At 41.9% G+C, this 22,510-nt stretch overlaps 1 protein-coding gene across 1 annotated transcript in view; it reads right to left on the bottom strand.

The window, feature by feature from the left end:
* Positions 1-21,943, bottom strand: part of LOC136862887 (uncharacterized) — an 82,603-nt gene extending 60,660 nt beyond the window's left edge. Inside the window, exon 1 of the mRNA XM_067139163.2 lies at positions 21,900-21,943. The gene's annotated coding sequence lies outside the window, so the exon portion shown is untranslated. The remainder of the gene's footprint in view (positions 1-21,899) is intronic.
* Positions 21,944-22,510: the final 567 nt, after the last annotated feature.

The following is a 22,510-nucleotide window of genomic DNA, read 5'->3' as shown; positions in this document are numbered from 1 at the left end:
TTACAACTTACGTGACGAAGGTGAAGCATGTTTGAACATTTATATGTGTGTGTTTCGAGATGAAATTCCTAAAATTGACAATTTGTCCGATATTGATGATCAGATTATTGGTTCTTACTTGCTTACCGCTTATGCAACACAGGACGCAATGACTGCTGCTAATAAATTATGTTGGTTTTCGAAAAGGAAAGCTAAATTATGGAGGGGACACGTACTGGCTGTTGTAATAAATATAAAGTCATGATCGTTAAGGCGTTGAAGTCAAAACGGTTTGACACCGTGGTTAGCCGGTTCGATTCTCATTGGTCGAAAAAATGTTGGCCATCAGAATGTTGGCCGGCGTGGTAGTGGAGCTGGTGGTATACAATTTCTAATCACTAGATTACGTGCCAAAAGCCTGGATTAAGTTCCAAACCTCTCTGCAGTGCTCATATGGAGTGAGGGCATTCGTCCGTCAGATGGAGACGTTAAGCCTTGAGCAGACCCCTTGGTGCTATTCGACAGGAGTAGGCTGTGTGCCAGCACAGGACTTCATCCACTCCCTTCCTACTATCGTATACATCACGTCATTCATTTCATCTCATCCACTCCTCTGATGAGATTGACGTCAGGAAGGGCATCGGGTCATAAACATGCGTCATGACAGATTTATCTCACCTCATACCCGACCCCCTGGAGAAACGGGACAAGGGTTGGACAAACAAACAAACAAACAAACAAACAAACAACGCATATATCGAAAGTTGCTCCAGTCGAGTACACAAGAGTGGGAGGTTACCGGGTTTAACATAGCCCCTTCCATTGAACAATTTTATTGACTTCATTTATTTTATCTGAAACATAAAATAATGTATAATAAATACTACTAATAGGGCCTATTTGTTCGTGTCCGTCTACGTAGTGAAATGGTTGGTGCTATTAGCAGCCGTCCTCGGTTGCCCGGGTATGATTCTTGGTACTGCCAGAAATTTAACATTGGCAGAAGGACTGGTATGTGGTTAAAACGATGCATGCAGCTCACACCTGAAGAAAGCTGCACCACCTCGGGGCGAGGACACAGGTTTACTTTCTTTCGTCGTTGCGCCTTGCAGAAACCGCTATGTGATAACATTTTTGGGGAAATGACTCGCAGCGCATGCATTATGAAGAGCGAGAATTCCTTGACAACGTTCGCACAATATTGAACCTTAGATGAGAGAACATTGCCGGCCAAAGTTCTAAGCTAAAATATGTCACATAGTTTGTGCAGGCACAGCGACGATGTGTTAATTGCTCACATGCAAAGTACACGTGCGACGAGGAATGATAACGGGCTAATAATAATGGCGGAGAGTCCTGGTGCAGGCCTTTTTCCTAGTAGACGGCCTATGGGCGACCTTCACGTATGTGAGGATGGAGTGCTTCTTAAGATGACTTCTAATGCTTAAGACATCACAGACACCCAGCTCCCGAGCAAGGCGAATTAGCCAATTAAGGTTAAAATCCCCTATCCATCCCATAATCGAACCTATGACGCCTTAGGCCAAAGGCCAGCATACTAACCATTTAGCCATGGAGCTGGGCACTTATAATGATGATAGCCGAGAAGAATAGACGAAAAGGTTCGTCACGCTGACCACGCGTCACCTCAGGCCTCACTTGCTACGCCAAGGCCCATCAAGTCTGTTGCACCAAGGGTTATTTTTACCTATCAAAAAATGGGTTACAATAAACTAATACTCTCTCCTCATTTCCTGATATTCCGTAACTATGGGAAGGGAGTATTATCTTCTTATTTTTCCGTGCACGATGGTCTTCAGTCAGGAAACTTAGCGAGAAGAAACTGACTCACAAGCAGTTGCTGGAAGGTGACTCAATGACATACAATACATGTTTATCACTCAGAGGACTGGCGCAGCCTCACACGGCAGTGGCATAACATTCTACGTGTTATGTTTGCTGGCTCTGTACTTCCTGATGGTACCTGGTGGGATGTTTTTCTTGCTGTGATTCACACTATACGGTATGAGCTTACCACCTTCATGTAGAGTTAGGATCTGCAGAATGATTACAAACTATAAGCACAAACTGCGGGTAGTAGCTCCTATTAGGACCAAAGGACACATAAACACACGTTCGAGAAAGTCCAGTGAATGTGCAAAGAAGAATTTATTATATTAGGCTTCATAGCATAGTTTGTATATCTTAGTAGTAGAATAACATCTGATGGACGCAAGAAGAAGGAAATACTGAGTTGCATCCAAAACCAAATACCTTTTACAAACGTAAACTTTGGCAACCTAGTCAGTGCCCCGAGTTAAGCTAACAAGGACGACTGATCAGGCATCCAGAGCCGAAGTTTACTTGTGGTAAGGTGGTCTATTCCTTTTCGCTCCTCCTCTAGCCACCAGCACGTGACTGTCCATCCAAGTGCTGACCACACCCAATGTTGTTTAACTGTGGAGATCTCGCGGAATCGGGTGCGGCAAGTCACATCCACCAAAGAAAATTTGTTATCAACACAAAGACGTTTTTTACTATATTTTTACGCCACACCGACATAGACAGGTCTTACGACGACGATGGGTTAGGAAAGGGCTAGGACTAGGAATGAAGCGACCATGGCCTTAACTAAGATACATCTCCAGTATTTGGCTGGTGTGAAAATGGTAAACCACGGAAAACCATCTTCAGGGCTGCCGAAGTTGGGGTTCGAACCCAATATCTCCCTGATGCTAGCTGACAGCAACGTGACGCAAACTACGCACACACTCGCTTGGTAAAGAAAATCTTCACAAAGAAGACGCTATTCATCTCGTTCCCTTGATCTTGCCATGCGTAACTTTTATCCGTGGGAAATACTACTCGCACTATAGAGGAACTGCAGGGGAATATTATAGCAGAAATTAGGAACATTATCGAAGAAGAACTCATGTATGTGAACGGTAACTGAATCAAAAGATGTCAGAAATGTGTGACTGAAGATTGGTACCACCTTGAGCATCGTCGGTAGCAAGGTTAGAGTACCGGTACAGAAATGTTAAATTAACGTAGCGACAAAGATTCTACTAGCAAGGCTCAATAGAGCCATATATAATTCTCCATATTTGTACTGCTTGAATGAAAGGAAAACACTTAGGATTGTGGTGCGCGGGGATATTTTCCTGTAGAGGCCTCAGTATTGGGAATGTAACCGTGTGTTGACAAATGCCAAGACATGAGGAAAAGGGCAACAAAAAAATGAAATGAAATGGCGTATGGCTTTTAGTGCCGGAGGGTCAGAAGGCAAGTTCGGCTCGCCAGATGTAGGTCTTTTGATTTGACTCCCGTAGGCAACCTGCGCGTCGTAATGAGGATGAAATGATGGTGAAGACGACACATACACCCAGCCCCCTGTAGGCGAAATTAACCAAATAAGTTTAAAATTCCCGACCCTGCCGGGAATCGAATCCGGGACCCCTGTGGCTAAAGGCCAGCACGCTAACCATTTAGCCATGGAGCCGGACAGTAAAAGGGCAATTACCAAGGTATTACTCAGTTGGGGGCCGGAACGTGACCACCAAGATAACTGGGGCCACGGCCAGAAACAGCTGCAAGCTTAGAACATTGTGTCAGCTTTTGCACATCGGTTCTAGGAAACAGCAATGTTCTAGGGATCTCGAATTGTATCGTGGTTGAGAGATATGCTGTGTTTAAGTTGCAGCGTTGGGAAGACTGTGACAGGATTTTGAGCTACACGTCAGTTCCCCACTTTGTGCCATACAAGTAATTTTTTTTGAAGAGGGCCATTTCGTCACTGAGAAGCCAAAACTATGTACATCCTCGGTAGGTTAAGAAAAAGGGTTTTTTTAAATTCTAACAGTAGCAAGACAATCGTGGATGCGTGCCTAAGTTCGATATGTAGGCCTATATATTTTGTCAAATACCCGGAGATTGATTGGAACCTCAAATTGCACCATCAAAAGTGCGGGTAAATATTTTGTAATTGGCGGGCGTGATAACTCAGTTCCAATGGTTCTATCTTCTCCTCAGGACGGCCCAGATTTGAATCGCAGTCGATTAATGAAATATTTTTAAAATGGGAAGTCACGTAGTATTGATATGGATTCTACTTAAAACACTAGATCCCGTCCCTTACCTTTCTTTATACTTTTGAGCCATAAGCGCGTCATTTATGATGGTGTATTTTGAGTATCCAACCATTCTTCGGGCTTACCTTGTACCTTAAATGGTGAGTGGATGCAGTGGCGCACCCACAAAATAATTTCAGTGGGTGAGGTGTAAGTGGAGGCCAGTAGCGTGGATACAACTTTTCCTTTGAAGGGGCTGTGAAAAGATTTTTTTATTTTTATTTAGAATTTGCTTTACGTTGCACGTTAGGTCTTATGGCGACGATGGGAAAGGAAAGGGCTAAGAGTGGGAAGGAAGAGGCCGTGGCCTTAATTAAGGTACAGCCCCAGCATTTGCCTGGTGTGAAAATGGGAAACCACGGAAAACCATCTTTGGGGCTGCCGACAGTGGGATTTGAACCCACTATATCCCGGATGCAAGCATCCAACTCGCCCGGTGGATATGAAAAAAAGCCGGTCCTACCGAGTGCGGTGACGGATATTCAGTAGATATTGATGGTTTTGATTGTTACCATGTACAATCATAGCTTCTGTACTCTTAACATAAACCGGCTGCATTATTTGAACTGTTCCTAAAATTGATAATATCGGTCTTCGTTTGTGAGGAAGTAGAATTTTCATTTAATTTGTGTTCTTAATAAAAGGAACCACTTTGGTACTACACCCCATGAAGGTGACTACCTTCCAGGTCGTAGATATTTTGATTACGGGAGACTCAAGGCCAACTCTACTGCACCCACAAACAAGATTGTCTTCCCCATCCAATGCCTTTCTTAACTCTGTCAGTGCCGGGAATCGAATGCAGGATGCCTTAAGTCAAATTCTAAAATAAGGAGACCTAAAAGTAACCAGCCTGCCCCGCGGTGTAGGGGTAGCGTGCCTGCCTCTTACTGGAGGTTCCGGGTTCGATTCCCGGGCAGACCAGGGATTTTTACCTGGATCTGAGGGCTGGTTCGAGGTACACTCAGCCCGTGTGTTTATAATTGAGGAGCTATCTGACGGTGAGATGGCGGTCCCGGTCTAGAAAGCCAAGAATAACGGAGGAGAGGATTCGTCGTGCTGACCACACGACAACTCGTAATCTGCAGGCCTCCGGGCTGAACAGCGGTCGCTTGTTAGGCGATGGCCCTTCGGGGCTGTTACGCCATGGAGTTTGGTTTGGAAAAGTAAACAGAGAACGAAGCGACACCCCTGCAAGGCTCTTTAGCTTCCAGCTAGTTCTTCTGCCCGGCCTCATGCATTTAGGACAGTTGGAAAACGTACGCCGTAATAAATGCTCCTCAAAAAACCTTTGTATAAATACTAAGGGCATCTATTTATAACAATAATCACAAACGCCTCCTTTTCATGTGGCTCAGTTGGTTGAGTCGCTGTCCTTCTGAGTCTGAGTTCACAGGTTCAAATCCCGGCTTGGGTAGGTGGCCCTAAAACGGTGTTGAAATGGCAACAGCTCCGTGTCGTTGGTTATGGCGTGTTAATAAAAATTATACATTCGAATATTAGCGTCACAAAACTGTAACTTTATACTACTATATTCTGTATCCCAGGCTTGCGAGGGAAACTGATTAACAGTTTGCTTTACGTCGCACCGACACAGATAGGTCTTATGGCGACGGTGGGATAGGAAAGGCCTAGGAGTGGGAAGGAAGCGCCCGTGGCCTTAATTAAGGTACAGCCTCAGCATTTGCTTGGTGTGAAAATGGGAAACCACGGGGAGCCATTTTCAGGTCTGCCGACAGTGGGGTTCGAATCCACTATCTCCCGTATGCAAGCTCACAGCTGCGCGGCCCTAACCATGAGGGATACTAATAGGACAAGGTAAACCCTATCTAGCATATGTTGAGACGTAAAATTTTTCTTTACCAACTAAAAAGAATATATACACCCACACACTTTACACTCTACATTTATTTATTTATTTATTTATTTATTTATTTATTTATTTATTTATTTCTTTATTTATTTATTTATTTATTTATTTATTTATTTATTTATTTATTAGTGCCTTCTGTACAGTGGGATCCAGGCCCCCTCGTATACTTAACCACATACTAGTCAGAATATTAAATAAAATACTGAGGTACTTAAAATAGTTAGAACTACATAAATTAATAGAATTGAAAATAAATAGAATTGAAAACAAATTTAAATATATTATTAACTAAATTAATATTAAAACTAATTAATATTAAAATCTCCTAAAATGACTAATCCTCAGGCACGCACACATTCATGTTCAACCATTAAGTCAGCTGTCCTCACCAGGTAGTCTCGGCAGGTGACCTTAAATCGTGATTTAAGAAAAGCTAGTTTCTCTGACCTGAGCTGGCAGGGAATTCCATAATCTGGCGACAGTCGCCACACATTATCTATAAACTTTATTTGTGGGGCGCAGTGGAATAGAAAGAATGAATCTAGAACGTGTATTTAAGTTGTGAAATGATGATAAAAAGATGAATTTAGAAGAAATATACAATGTCTGGCTTTCAGTTACCATTCTAAACACCATCGGTAAAGTGTGTAGCTGCCGACGTTTATCAGACATCAGCCATGAGACAGCCTGACAATATGGGGTGATATGAACATCGTACCCAATATTGTAAATAAATCGCAGACAGGGATTCAGTGCTCGTTGAAGTTTAAGTGTTTCTTCTCTCGTCATGTCAACTAAAACAACGTCACAATAATCAAGAATAGGGAGAATGAGTGTCTGTATGAGTTTGGCCTGTAGCTCAAATGGAAATACATCCCTCTGCCGTTTAAGAAGGTGAAGCACTCCAAAAATCTTTTTACGTATTTCTTTCGCGTAATCAGACCAATCAACTGTTTCATTCATCATAGCGCCGAGATTTTTAACCGTTTTAACCGTTACCATTCAGTAGGATAGGCGGGATTGCGACATTGTTTGAGCAGCTCGGTAATTTTCGTGATCCAATTATGTTTGCCTGAGATTTTGTGCAGTTTAGTATAAGAGAGTTTCGTTGTGCATATACCAGGTAGCTCACGGACGCCGTACTTTCTACTTATAAATGTCTCGCGTGCATAAGTGATGTGTGGGGTGTCTACCAACTGATTTTAACAGGGGAACTACTGTTAGCGGGCAGGTTACGTCAGAATATGAAGAGATAAGAAACAGAGTCCCACTCGCAGCATGTTACTCAGCGCTGGAGGTCGAATGCACCCCTTGCATTAGTAAACATCGTTTTCGACCGCATAGTTCTAGGCTGGTGTATGGTACAGCCGCACTATATTTACTGTCTGCTTATCGCCAATGGCTAGTGTGTTCAGCAGCGACGAATACATAGACATTATTTTAATCTGGAAAACCCGGTCGGAATGCAACCGAAGCTCCAAACAGACGTATGCCTTCTACACAAGTATTTCACCGAACAGTATCGTCTTTGTTTCATACAAGCAACTCTTTTATGGAGTGGAATGTCTACACATGTATAAATTAACAAGTGATTAAATTTCCTTTTCCGCATCTTTGGCCTGTTAACAAACAGTAGCGGCGTTTAGGGGGTGGGGCGTGAAAGGAAAGTCGCCCCCGCCCCTCGCCACTTTGTGGAGTAAACATTACATATTCACTTTAGCCACCTGGAACTAGGAATTATTTTTATTTGTTTTGCTAATTGCTTTACGTCGCACAGACACAGATAGGTCTTATGGTGACGATGGGATAGGAAAGGCCTAGGAGTTGGAAGGAAGTAACCGTGGCCTTAATTAAGATACAGCAACAGCATTTGCGTGGTGTGAAAATGGGAAACCACGGAAAACCATCTTCAGGGCTGCCCACAGTGGGATTCGAACCCACGATCTCCCGGATGCAAGCTCACAGCGAATTATTTGTAAAAGAAACGTTATCCGTACAAGCCTTTGTGTCTTATCTGCTAATTCTTTCCTTTATTTTCCTTAATTATTAACATAATTTTTGGCGGAAATAAGCACCAAATGCCGTTCGTCGCGGCTAACCGATTTGTATAGCGCTACGGCAAGTAGTGGAGACTTTGCATGTGCTGTGGGGAAGGGTAGTAGGGGTATAAAGTTTTTGCCAAGGTCGTGGACACTGAGTTATAATTCACCGGTATGCCGCATGCATTCGTCAGTCTGGCAGCCTCTTCAGTGTCTGTTAGTTCCTTAGTGTGTATTAAAATACTAAATAACTTTTAATTGCATGATCATGCCGTACTTCTATTTAATTGTACCGGCTGAGCTAGCCGTGAAGTTAGGGCCGCGCAGCTGCGAGCTCGCACCGCCGCTACTGTTTGTTAACACGCCAAAGATGCAGAAAAGGAAATTTAATCACTTATGCATGCGGGACATTTATAAGTAGAAAGTACGGCGTCCGTGAGCCACCTGGTATATTGATTCGTCGGAGGTCATTGTTAATATCTTGTCTTGCAAAGGCGATATATTTGAAGATCGTCAGCATTAATTGTGCATTAATAATTACGGCGAGAGAGTCGGTTTATCGAGTTAAATTTAACTTCAGGTGTTATTACCTGTCACAGATGGTGTGTCATTGTTATAAATACAGAAAATTAGAGGCCCTGGAATACTGCCCTGTGGGGCAACACTGAGTTTCATTTTGCATTTAGAGGCTTTGTCGTTTACTGTTACACGCTGTTGACGGTTACTCAAGAAAGAACAAAAAACCTTAAGCGCAGCCAGGTCGAAATTTAGCAGTTTCATTTTCTTTATCATAGTCAAATTACTATAGTGCCAAAGGCGCTACTGAAGTCAAGAAGGATAAATGTAGTGAGCAGTCGTTTGTCCACAGCGTTTCTAATGTCTTCAGTAACCTTCAAAAGCGCTGTCGCCGTACTGTGATCCTTCTTAAATCCAGATTGCAAACGGTCCAAAAGAGCATTTTGATTTAGGTATTCCAGAGCTTGCTCGTATACTAAACGTTCAAAGGCTTTAGAAAGCGCAGGTAGTATAGACATAGGACGATAGTCAGAGGGTGATTGAGGGTGTAAACTCTTAGGTACCGGTATAATATTGGCTGTTTTGCATACAGAAGGGAAATCTCCGTTTAGTAAACAGTAATTCAGTATATGCGTCAGTAGTATAGGCAGGACACCACCCATAATGTTATGTATAAAATATGAATATCATCTACACCTGTAGCCTTTGATTTAATGGATTGCAAAGCCTTTTCAACCTGATTTTCTGTGACGCTGTGAAATGTGAATGGTGAATTGGCTGGAGGGGAGGGCGATGAGTCGGTGCAGTTAATTGGGGTAGGTTGAATATTTATTCTACTAAAGTAATCATTCAGTTCTTCAAGTGGAATATCAGAAGTCGTCAGTCTCTGTTGATGTTTTCCTATTCCCAGAGCTCTAAGTTGGTCCCATGCGCGATTAGAATTTAAGTTGTTAGCTAAATTCTGGAAATATATACATTTCTTATTTGTGATTAACTGCTTTGTGCGATGTTTTAAGATGCGGTAAGTTTCGAAGTGTGTGCCATCTAGGGTTTGTTTATGATATCGAAATAACGAGTCACGATGGGCCATCTTTCTCTTGGCTTCAACATCTAGCCATGGACAAGAAGGGCGAGAAACCTGTATTCGACGTACGTGTGTGTGTGTGTGTGTGTGTTTCTTTGCCGCATTATTTGTATAAAATGTCACTTCTTTATTGCTTATCACATGACCATTGTTATAATAACATTACCGTATTTGTTCTAAACCAGAATATTGCATCTTTAATCACACTGTTTATTCTTGCATTCATTTCACTTGCACTCGGAGTATATGAAATGCTACAGTTGTGTTGGGATGGGACTAACAGAGGTAGCCGGGGGAGGGGGACTGTCGTCCAAGGAGACCAGACACCCCAGGAGTTTTAACGAATCTACTTTTATTAAGCATTTTATATATAACGTATATTAATATTAGCTTCCGGAGTCCGACTCATTGGCTGAATGATCAGTGTTGAGGCCTTCGGTTCAGAGGGTCCCGGGTTCGATTCCCGGCCGGGTCGGGGTTTTTAATCGCGTCTGATTAATTCTTCTGGCTCGGGGAGTAGGCGTTTGTCCCAACACTTTCCTCTTCATATTCAGGCAACATACTAAACTACCAAAGAAACGCACAACAGTGATTACATCCCTCCATATTGGGTTGGCGTCGGGAAGGACATCCAGCCGTAAAACAGGGCCAAATCAACATGTGCGGCGCAGTCCGCACCCACGACCCTACAGATGTGGGAAAAGCGAGGGGGGTGGAAGGAGAAGAAGAAGAAGAAGAGCATTACTATTAGCTTCCGGAATCCGCATGAATCCACCACTTTTACTTGATTCCAAGGACACTAATTTCCTTTTTATGTGTTCTACACCACCTTAACTCTGGAAGTTTGGACACCTATCAAAATAAAATTCTGGATGAATGCCCCCCCCCCCAAACTGAAATCCTGGCTACGCTACTGCAAAGAAGGACATTCCGGGAATCATAAATGAACAAGGGGAGTGTGTATGCGAGGATCTTCAAAAGGCAGAAGCATTCAGTCAGCAGTATGTAAAGGTTGTTGGTTACAAGGATAATGTCCAGATAGGGGAGGTGTGTAATACTAAAGAAGTATTAAAATTTACCTATGATAACAATAGGCCTTTGCTGGCAAGATGTAGTGTTTACAGTGCACCATGTCTGCTGGTATGAGCTAGAATAAAATTGTTACTTTCATTGACCTGTCTCAGTCTTATACTTGGCTTTGACAATATGAAAGTGGCTAAGGTATGAGCGACGCTAGTAATGCCATTCCTTCTGCAGCCAGTCCCTAGTACGAATGGTGTGAAAATGTCCCTCATAGGGTCGGTTGGTGCACGCATTTCAGTGGGTCTGGCAGACTGATGTGCAATAGCAACTTTTGGCTCAGTGAGGAAAGCAGCGGGAAACTACCTCACTCCTCATTTCCCTAGTGCGCCTCTTCAGTGACACCTAGGCCATCTATGACAGCTAATGGTGAACCTGTTTAGGATCCAACCAGCCTTCGGGCTGAATACTCAACATACGCAACACATGATAACAATGACATTTACAGTAAGATACAAAAGTTGAAAACTAGAAAACCAGCTGGAGTTGATAAGATTTCTGGGGATATACTAAAGGCAATGGGTTGGTATATAGTATCATATCTGAAGTACTTATTTGATTATTGTTTGGTTGAAGGAGCTATACCATATGAATGGAGAGTTGTTATAGTAGCCCCTGTGTATAAAGGAAAGGGTGATAGACATAAAGCTGAAAATTACAGACCAATCAGTTTGACATGCATTGCATGTAAGCTTTGGGAAAGCATTTTTCTGATTATATTGGACATGTTTGCGAAATTAATAACTGGTTTCACAGAAGGCAGTTTGGGTTTAGGAAAGGTTATTCCACTGAAGCTCAGCTTGTAGGATTTCAGCAAGATATAGCATATATCCTGGATTCAGGAGGCCAAATGGACTGCATTGCGATTGACCTATCTAAGGCATTTGATAGGGTAGATCATGGAAGACTACTGGCAAAAATGAGTGCAATTGGACTAGACAAAAGAGTGACTGAATGGGTGGCTATATTTCTAGAAAATACAACTCAGAGAATTAGAGTAGGTGAAGCTTTATCTGACCCTGTAATAATTAAGAGAGGAATTCCTCAAGGCAGTATAATAGGACATATATATACATATCAATGATATGTGTAAAGAAGTGGAATCACAGATAAGGCTTTTCGCAGATGATGTTATTCTGTACAGAGTAATAAATAAGCTACAAGATTGTGAGCGGCTGCAGGGTGACCTCGATAGTGTTGTGAGATGGGCGGTGGGCAACGGTATGTTGATAAACGGGCTTAAAAGTTAGGTTGTGAGTTTCACAAATAGGAAAAGTCCTCTCAGTTTTAATTACTGCGTTGATGGGGTGAAAGTTCCTATTGGGGATCATTGTAAGTACCTAGGTGTTAATATAAGGAAAGATCTACATTGGGGTAATCACATAAATATGACTGTAAATAAAGGGTACATGGTTTTGGGGGTATTTAGGGGTTGTAGTAAGGATGTCAAGGAGACGGCATATAAGTCTCTGGTAAGACACCAACTAGAGTATGGTTCCAGTGTATGGGACCCTCATCAGGATTACTTGATACAAGAACTGGAAAAAATCCAAAGAAAAGCAGCTCGATTTGTTCTGGATGATTTCCGACAAAATAGTAGCGTTACAAAAATGTTGCAAAGTTTGGGCTGGGAAGACTTGGGAGAAAGGAGAAGAGCTGCTCGCCTAAGTGGTATGTTCCGAGCTGTCAGTAGAGAGATAGCGTGGAATGACATCAGTAGACGAATAAGTTTGAGGGGTGTCTTTAAAAGTAAGAAAGATCACAATATGAAGATAAAGTTGAAATTCAAGAGGACAAATTGGGGCAAATTTTCGTTTGTGTTAATGGGAGTTAGGGATTGGAACACTTACCAAGGGAGATGTTCAATAAATTTCCAATTTCTTTGCAATCATTTAAGGAAAGGCTAGGTAAACAACAGATAGGGATTCAGTCACCTGGGCGACTGCCCTAAATGCAGATCAGTAGTGATTGATTGATTGATTGATTGATTGATTGATTGATTGATTGATTGATTGATTGATTGATTGATTGATTGATTGATTGATTGATTGATTGATTGATTGATTGATTGATTGATTGATTGATTGATTGATTGATATTGGCACATCTTAACATAGTTACACTGTAGACTGATTTTCATATTTTTTGAACGGTCTTTAGTCACATGGCGGGAACAATAATAGTTTCCTGAATCGTTTGCAGGATGTGCTCTTAGTGCATTAGTAATATATGGGATGATATGTTAGCAGAGAAATATCGATCTCACGAATTACACACTTCGTTGGGCTACAGAACAAAATATTGGTAGGGGAAGCTGATTCGTTTGGTACATCGTGCCCTTTGGTAGAATATAGGGCGACTTTACCAGGAGTTGTCATTGAATACCGTACGAGGGAAGATCGCAAAATAGGTGGGCTGTGTCGGAGGCAAGGTTTATGGTGTAGAATACGTCATTGTGACAGATAAGAAGCAGATGTAATACCGAGCTCGATAGCTGCAGTCGCTTAAGTGCGGGCAGTATCCAGTGTTCGGGAGATAGTGGGTTCGAACCCCACTATCGGCAGCCCTGAAGACGGTTTTCCGTGGTTTCCCATTTTCACACCAGGCAAATGCTGGGGCTGTACCTTAATTAAGGCCACGGCCGGTTCCTTCTCACTCCTAGCCCTTTCCTGTCCCATCGTCGCCATAAGACCTATCTGTGTCGGTGCGACGTAAAGCTAATAGCGAAAAAAAAGCAGATGTAATAAGAATATGATCTGAAATTTATAAGGACCAATTGGTAATCTGCAGCCGAATCCCAGTCCGCAAGCTCCCTCTGTACTCTCTGCAGACTTCCCGGGCTTATTCGATTCCTCAAATTTTCCTCTGTCTTCCTGAACGCGTTCACGGTAGTTCCTGATTCATATGACCTGAAGATATTAGGACATTTTGTGCATATTTAGTACAATTTTCAACTTTTTAACTGACCTGGTCTTGTAGTTATAGTAGTTTTTTGTGACCGATGGCAGCCAGTATGATAGAATTCTACGAGACAATTGTAGTGATAACACACGCAATACTCGCGCACCACGGAGCCGCGAGCTATACTAATTTTACTGCGTCGTGACAATCTTGATTTTCAGTACGAAATGTCGGATGCTCCCACCACTCGCCATGTCGTCACTGATTATGGAAACTAATTTCAAAGAATGTTTTCATCTTACACCGTATATTAAGCATTCAGATATCGTTTACGGTTCCCTAATGATGAAGTAGTAGCTATTATACATTCCCGTGTGTCGGTCGAAGTTCTATGCGAGACATAGCACAGGAAAGTCAAAAATACGCTTCCCTATTATATGGCCCCCTAATTACTTATCTTTGTAACAAGTTATTTTTTCTCTTTTTTTTTTCAGGACAGTAGGCAGCATATCCCTAACTGAGACATTTCTTTGTGGTTTACCAAACGTCCTCCTTTACCCAGACGTGTTATCCTTATGACTTAAGAAAGATCACCTAGGTGTCCGACTCGTTGGCTGAATGGTCAGCGTACTGGCCTTCGGTTCAGAGGGTCCCGGGTTAAATTTCAGGCCGGGTCGGGGATTTTAACCTTCATTGGTTAATTCCAGTGGCCCGGGGGCTGGGTGTTTGTGCTGTCCCCAACATCCCTGCAACTCACACATAACACTATCCTCCACCACAAGAACACGCACTTACCTGCACATGGAAGATGCAGCCCACCCTCATCGGAGGGTCTGCCTTACAAGGGCTGCACTCGGCTAGTAATAGCCACACGAAATTAAAATTAAAATATAGGTAGGTTTTAGAGAAATAGAGGATTTTCAATAATGTATTTAATTTAGAGAAAGAATGAAATTATTTCCGGTTTTAGAAACACTCCAGACATTCAAATTTCTTCTGATAAAAGAGATCATTTCAAAGAAGCCCAGGAAGGCCCCATTTAATAACATAATGGTTTAAACACGAACTATCAACTCTTTACGGTTCTGCAGTTTAATATTTTGTAAACGTGGTAATCTCAATAACTGCACTTTCAATCACTCGATCATGTAGTTTGGGGAAGAGGGATCGTAGGGTGCATGAGATAGTGCGAGTTCGTGGTATGAATATCATTAACAGTTTTCAGTACCGTACTGATGAAAAGTGTTCGTCACGTTGGGGTAGCATTGAGATGTACATCATACCCTACTAGCCATACAACATCAGCAGCACTTATTATTTGTGTTGGTACAAATGTCATACCCGCACACTCTGTCACAACGTATTATTATTATTATTATTATTATTATTATTATTATTATTATTATTATTATTATTATTATTATTATACCGAACAAGTGTCCGCGCGGTTTGGGTCACGCAGCTATCAGCTTGCGTTCAGAAGATAGTAAGCTCGAACCCCAAGACAATGGATGCTCCTTCCTACTCCTAGCCGCCCTCTCTTATCTCATCGTCACCATAAGACCTATCTGTGTCGGTGCGATATAAAGCAAATTGTATTATTATTATTATTATTATTATTATTATTATTATTATTATTATTATTATTATTATTATTATTATTATTATTATTATTCCCGTAGTAATATTTGAAGCTGGAAGGTCTTCATATTAGATACTAGTAGTTTGTTTTGTACAGGCAGTAGGGTAACATATAGCTATTTCCCGGTTTGGAAATACATCCAGGGAAAATTTTAGTGAGTTATGCGGAGAATCCAAGTGTTGGACCAGGACATCCTGAAGTTATCTCCGTAGCTAGTTACGGACCTAAAAGTGATAGCTTCGGGTTTGGTTGGAGAAAAATCAAATTTGGTATCATAGCGCGAGAAATCTCTCGCTCATGATTGGACAGACACGCCGAACGAGCTTGAACATACCGAGGCGTAGGGGGGTGAGGAAGTCTATTTATGCGTGTGGAAGATGTGGTCCGAAGAACATTTTAATTTTGAAGAATTTACTTTTGAAGAATTTACTAATTAATTTTGTGTGGCTATTTCTAGCCGAGTACAGCCCTTGTAAGGCAGACCCTCCGATGAGAGTGGGCGGCATCTGCCATGTGTAGGTAACTGCGTGTTATTGTGGAGGAGGATAGTGTTATGTGTGGTGTGTGAGTTGCAGGGATGTGGGGGACAGCACAAACACCTAGCCCCCGGGCCATTGGAATTCACCCGACCGGGAATCGAACCCGGGACCCTCTGAACCGAAGGCCAGTACGCTGACCATTCAGCCAACGAGTCGGACGAAGAAGAATTTACTAATACTGTACTTATACAACTATTGTGTACTTTTCTAGTACATGTACTTGGTCTTCTGTATCTCATGGCAACTTTCCGTAATCTATGGCCTGGTTTCAAGGCATAGACCAACAGCGTGTGTTTGTGGAAGCGAAAGTGTCTCTAAAACTAAATGTTAGTGTCAGTGCTTAAAGAGGTACAGTATCAAAGTGCTATACCATGTGTTGAGTGTGAGAGCCGGATAGTGAAGGGCAATATACATCGCATCGTAACTATTGGTCATCGGGCTCACTACAAGTGGTAGTGCGGTGCTCGCTGTCGTTTCCCACTGCTTCTTTTTACGTCGCACCGACACAGATAGGTCTTATGGCGAAGATGGGATAGGAGGGGCTAGGGGTGGGAAGGAAGCGGCCGTCGCCTTGATTAAGGTAAAGAAGGCCCCAGCACTTGCCTGGTGTGTAAATTGCAAACCACGGAAAACCATCCTCAGGACTACCTACAGTGGGGTTCGATCCCGCTATCAACCGAATGCAAGCTCACAGCTGCGCTACCATAACCGCACGGCCACTTGCTCGCTCCTTTGGTTCTCGAATTATTCAATGTGCATAGGGAGTCTTCCAGCGGTTGTTAATGTTTCGAATGTTAAGTATATATCCTTGTGCATTGATTAAGTGCTCATGCACTGATACAAATCAGATTATATGTAGTTTTTGTGGAATCAATGCAGAAGTTATTGGAGAACCTAGGTGCAGTTTCTACCTGCTAAAATTGTTTTCGGAGGGATAGGTAAGGCCCGAAGCAGATGTACCAGTACGCAGCTTTATGAACACGACCTGGGAGAGAGAATTATCACGCTCTATCACAATTTGAGGGATCGGTTTTGGTGAAATCTGGTACCCAAATCCGGACATTTCAATTAATCATTCCATTTATTTTATGTCCATTATTTGTAATTATATTAAGAAATTAATTGATGCCCAAGAGTGAGGCGAGTGTTTTAATTATTTATATTATGTATTTACGTTGTTTATACCACTTCTAGTAAAAATATTCGCCACAGAAATTATTATTATTATTATTATTATTATTATTATTATTATTATTATTATTAGACAAAAGTGAAATTGAATCAAGGTGTAGCAAAAATAATGCCATGAGTTGGCAATTAACATAAGCGTAATTTTGCAGGAAAGATGTTAACTTTCCAACGAAATTACCGTTAAGTTGCTGTGTTTTCAGACCGACTTTGATGTACGGGAGTGAAAGCTGGACTCGGGATATATAATTCATAACCTGGGGGTAAGAGATATGAAACTAGTGAGAAGGATTCCGGGTACAAACAAGTGGAAACGATGGCAGGAGGGTATTCACAATGATGAAATAACGGCTAAGCTGGGAATTAAGTCCGATTACGAAGCGGTGCATATGAACCGTCTTCTGGGGTGGAGTTATGTGAGACGAATGCAGCAGAATAGGTTAACAAGGATAATAATGGACTGGATGAATAAAGGGTAAGGTAAGCAGAGGCTAAGGAGGGGATAGTTGTGGTGCTTAGTTCATTCACAATGTCTTGCAGACTGAACACTGATAGGTATAATAAATCACTACTGATCTGCATTTACGGCAGTCGCCCAGGTAGCAGGTTCCCTGTCCGTTGTTTTCCTAGCCTTTTCTTAAGTGATTTCAAAGAAACGGAAATTTATTGAACATCTCCCTTGGTAAGTTGTTCCAATCCCTAACTCCCCTTCCTATAAACGAATATTTGCCCCAATTTGCCCTCTTGAATTCCAACTTTATCTTCGTATTGTGATCTTTCCTACTTTTAAAGACACCACTCAAACGTATTCGTCTACTGATGTAATTCCACGCCATCTCTCCACTGACAGCTCGGAACATACCACTTAGTCGAGCAGCTCGTCTCCTTTCTCCCAAATCTTCCCAGCCTAAACTTTGCAACATTTTTGTAACCCTACTCTTTTGTCGGAAATCACCCAGAACTAATCGAGCTGCTTTTCTTTGGATTTTTTTCCAGTTCTTGAATCAAATAATCCCGGTGAGGATCCCATACACCGGAACTATACTCTAGTTGGGGGTCTTACCAGAGACTTATATGCCCTCTCCTTTACATCCTTACTACAACCCCTGTACCCTCATAACCATGCGCAGAGATCTGTACCCTTTATTTACAATCATATTTATGTGATTTCCCAAATGAAGATATTTCCTTATATTAAGACCTGGGTACTTACAATGATCCCCAAAGGGAACTTTCACCCCATCAACGCAGTAATTAAAACTGAGAGAACTTTTCCTATTTCTGAAAATCACAACCTGACTTTTAACCCCGTTTATCATCATATCATTGCCTACTGTCCATCTTACAACATTACCGAGGTCATTTTGCAGTTGCTCACAATCTTGTAACTTATGCATTACTCTGTACAGAATAACATCATCTGCAAAAAGCCTTATCTCTGATTCCACTTCTTTACACATATCATTGATATAGGGCCTATATAAGAACACACAAAGGTCCAATAATACTACCTTGCGGAATTCCCCTCTTAATTTATACAGGGACAGATATATACACCTACAGTCTATAACGAAGATGGATATTATTATTATTATTATTATTATTATTATTATTATTATTATTATTATTATTATTATTATTATTATTATTATTATTATTATTATTATTATTATTACATTAATATTTAACAGCCAAAAAGCATTAACGAATAGTTATGTTGAAATCGGAAGCGAGATCTTAGTCTTGGTTTCCCATCTGATCAGTCTAAATTCGATTTTCTCTTCTACTATAAATTTAAGATTTATTGGAGAGTCTGGAAAAGGGAGTACACTTAGTCTCGGGAAAAAACACTCAGAAAAGAAGAAAAGAGAAGGTAAGTAAGGAGAAGAGAAGAGGGTTAACATCTCTTTCGTGTTCAGTCTAGAAGCGACTTCCCATATTTTCCCTCACACTTCATGTTGATCCCGGTCGGTGGAATACTTGGAATGTTAAGGCCGGTCTCCACTGATTAACATTTAACATGTTAAAACTGTTAAATGTTAACTGACCGAGCTCGATAGGTGCAGTCGCTTAAGTGCGGCCAGTATCCAGTATTCGGGAGGTAGAAGGTTCGAACCCCAATGTCGGCAGCCCTGAAAATGGTTTTCCGTGGTTTCCCATTTGCACACCAGGCAAATGCTGGGGCTGTACCTTAATTAAGGCCACGGCTGCTTCCTTCCCACTCCTAGGCCTTCCCTGTCCCATCGTCGCCATAAGACCTATCTGTGTCGGTGCGACGTAAAGCAACTAGCAAAGAAAAAAAAATGTTAACTGGTGACACCATCAACATGTTAACTGTTAAATGTTAAATATTGTTTCGTTTAACATTGTGTCCACACTTATAAACATGTTAAGCTTGACTTCACCAGGCTAAGTGGCTCAGACGGTTGAGGCGCTAGTCTTCTGACCCCAACTGGCCAGGTTCAATCCTGGCTCAGTCCGGTGGTATTTGAAGGTGCTCACATACGTCAGCCTTGTGTCGGTGGATTTACGGACACGTAAAAAGAACTCCTGCGGAACAAAATTCCGGTATCTCTGTGTCTTCGAAAAACCGTAAAAGTAGTTAGTGGGACATAAATCAAATAACATTATTATTAAACTTGACTTCCTTTGTTTATATACAGGTAGTTCATGATATCAGTTTGAGGTAATAAATTCAGGTGGTATCTTGTATTTTCAAACAAGGGCAATAGACTCAGATGAAGAAGATTTGACCTTTGTTATTGACACTGTTGCTTCTTACAAGTTCTTGAGAACGAAGGAAAGGAGAATGTGGGTTCGACAGTATCTCAATAAAAGGCACAATGAAGATGACATTCTGAATGAGCTAAAAGTAGAAGACAAGTTTGGATTTAAAAACTTTCTGAGAATGTCTGACCATGATTTTAATGTAGTTTTGGAAAAAAAATACTTCCTACCATAAGAAAGGAGGACACACAGGTACGAGCAGCTATTCCACCTCACCTGCGTCTTGGGATAACTCTGCGTTTCCGCAACTTCTGACTTTTCTGAACATTTTGCAATTCTCAACTGTACTGGGAGCGGAGGGAGGTTAATTTCTTTTCAGTGCACTCGCGGGAGCAATTATAGATAATTTCGAGTTCCTGGAAACTGTCGACTTCCCTCACTTTATGTCGGTATTCCTTCGATGAGAATTTTCACAAAGAAGGCCTTTCTATTATATCATCAATTAAGTCCAGAGTGATCCCCTTGCTTCACTCCATTTCTGATTATACATTTTAGTATAGTGCAGAGTTAACGACACACGTGCGCGTACTGTATTTGTAGCTTGTAACTATAATCCTACTTTTTGGCTTTTTCACGAGAAGCACGCCGTTTAAGCCATCTGTTTGCACGGAAACAGCACGGACGTTGCCGAAGCTGTACCGACATCTCACGAACAACGAATTGACTTGACATGTTTTCCACTTGGAGCGGAAAACACGCCAACATGTTTAAAGTGTTAATCTCAACATTCTGAGTTGACATGCAAAGTCAATTGGAAGACACAATGACAACATATATGCCAATTCTAATGTGTTCAATTTAACATGTTGGTGTTAAATGTGAGACCGGCCTTTAGTCATGCCCGCTTTCATCGAAGTCCGGCCCGGAAAGTTGCAAGTAAACACGCCAAAACCGAAAATGTATGACTACAGTAGGCTACATTAGGTAACCTTTACGCACACTAAATTCACCTTAACCGAGCTCGATAGCTGCAGTCGCTGAAGTGCGTCCAGTATCCAGTATTCGTGGGTTTGAACCCCACTGTCGGCAGCCCTGAAAATGGTTTTCCGTGGTTTCTCATTTTCACACCACGCAAATGCTGGGGCTGTACCTTAATTAAGGCCACGGCCAATTCCTTCCCAGTCCTAGCCCTTTCCTGTCCCATCGTCGCCATAAGACCTATCTGTGTCACTGCGACGTAAAGCCAATAGCAAAAAAAAAATTTCACTTAACTCTTGAACACTGTACTTCTCATATGATTCAACAACTTTTTTTTCTCAAGAAGCAGCTTATTTTTCTATGACTAACACGTCATTAGGACCCTGACACTTTTTTTTCGATTTGCTGTACGTCACACTGACACAGATAGGTCTTATGGCGAGGATAGGGCAGGAAGGGACTGGGAGTAGGAAGGAAGCGGCCGTGGCCTTAGTTAAGGTACAACCCCAGCATTTCTGGTGTGAAAATGGGAAACCACGCAAAATCGTCTTCAGGGCTGTTGACAGTGGGGTTAGACCCACTATCTCTCGGATGCAAGCTCACATCTGCGCGCCCCTAACCGCACGGCCAACTAATCCGGTAGGACCCTGATAAAGAAGATTAGCTACAAATATTTTATCCCCATAGTGCAACAGTCCCGAAAGGCCTACCAAGCGACCGCTGCTCAGCCGGACGGCCTGCAGATTATGAGGTGCCGTGTGGTCAGCACGACGAATCCTCTCGACCGTTATTCTTTGCTTCCTAGACCGGGGCCGCCATCCCACTGTCAGAGAGCTCCTCAACTGTAATCACGTAGGCGGAGTGGACCTCGAACCAGCCCTCAGACCCAGGTAAAAATCCCTGACCTGGCCGAGAATCGAACCCGGGGCCTCCAGGTAAGAGGCAGGCACGCTACCCCTACATCACGGGGCCGGCACAAATCTGATAGCTTACAGTAAAATATAGAATAAACGTCTGAGAAGTCAGATTATTTTCTGAAATATCGTTTTCATACCGACACAACGAAATAAAATGAAACTGCAGTTTGGTATGGTTGACGTAACTTTCACAAACGGTTGCGATCAGGACGAATAAAATAAAATTGTCCAAGCTTTTAGTAATATATTAAAATGTATAGATAAATACATCAAACCTGAATTATTAACAAGAAATCCTTTACTCACCAGAGATATGACACTTGTGTTCGCTGCTTGCTGCTTCCTTTCTTGCCCACTGATCGCTGACTAACTCAATAACAGTGTAATACCTTATATATTACACCTTATCGCAGTTTGCTCACCGCTCAGTAACGGCACGGCACCATCCCTTTGTCTTAGCAGCGCGAAGTAAGAACTACATTGTAATAAAAATGCGAACGTCTATGGTAGATACCAGTATTATTATTCCTCACCTTTATTTTCCTCGTTGGGGTGCATGAAAAACGTTATATGTGCACGATTTATTGTAATATGTGATTAGAATTGTGGTTCTTTACAGCCTGAAAATACCTCAATTGAAGAAGATTTTTGCCTATTTTACACATTTTGCTCTCGTATAGACTAACAAGAAGTATTTCGTCCCTGAAAATCCAGCATATCGTAAGCGACAAGAAGCGTAATTTGCAGGAGGCAAGAAAAACTCTTTTGTCATAAAACAGCTTATATTGTTAATACGATACTGTGGTACTTGACTATATACCATGGGCTTTTTTGTGTTTTGTTTTTCAATTTCGCGTCAAAGAACTCCTACTTTTCGTGAAGATACGGAATATTGTCTGCCTGCTGTCATTTCTTGA

This window comes from Anabrus simplex, chromosome 2 (assembly GCF_040414725.1).
Source record: "Anabrus simplex isolate iqAnaSimp1 chromosome 2, ASM4041472v1, whole genome shotgun sequence".
Lineage (NCBI taxonomy): Eukaryota > Metazoa > Arthropoda > Insecta > Orthoptera > Tettigoniidae > Anabrus > Anabrus simplex.
Note: the sequence above shows the minus strand (reverse complement) of the source record. Positions and strands in the feature narration are given on the sequence as shown.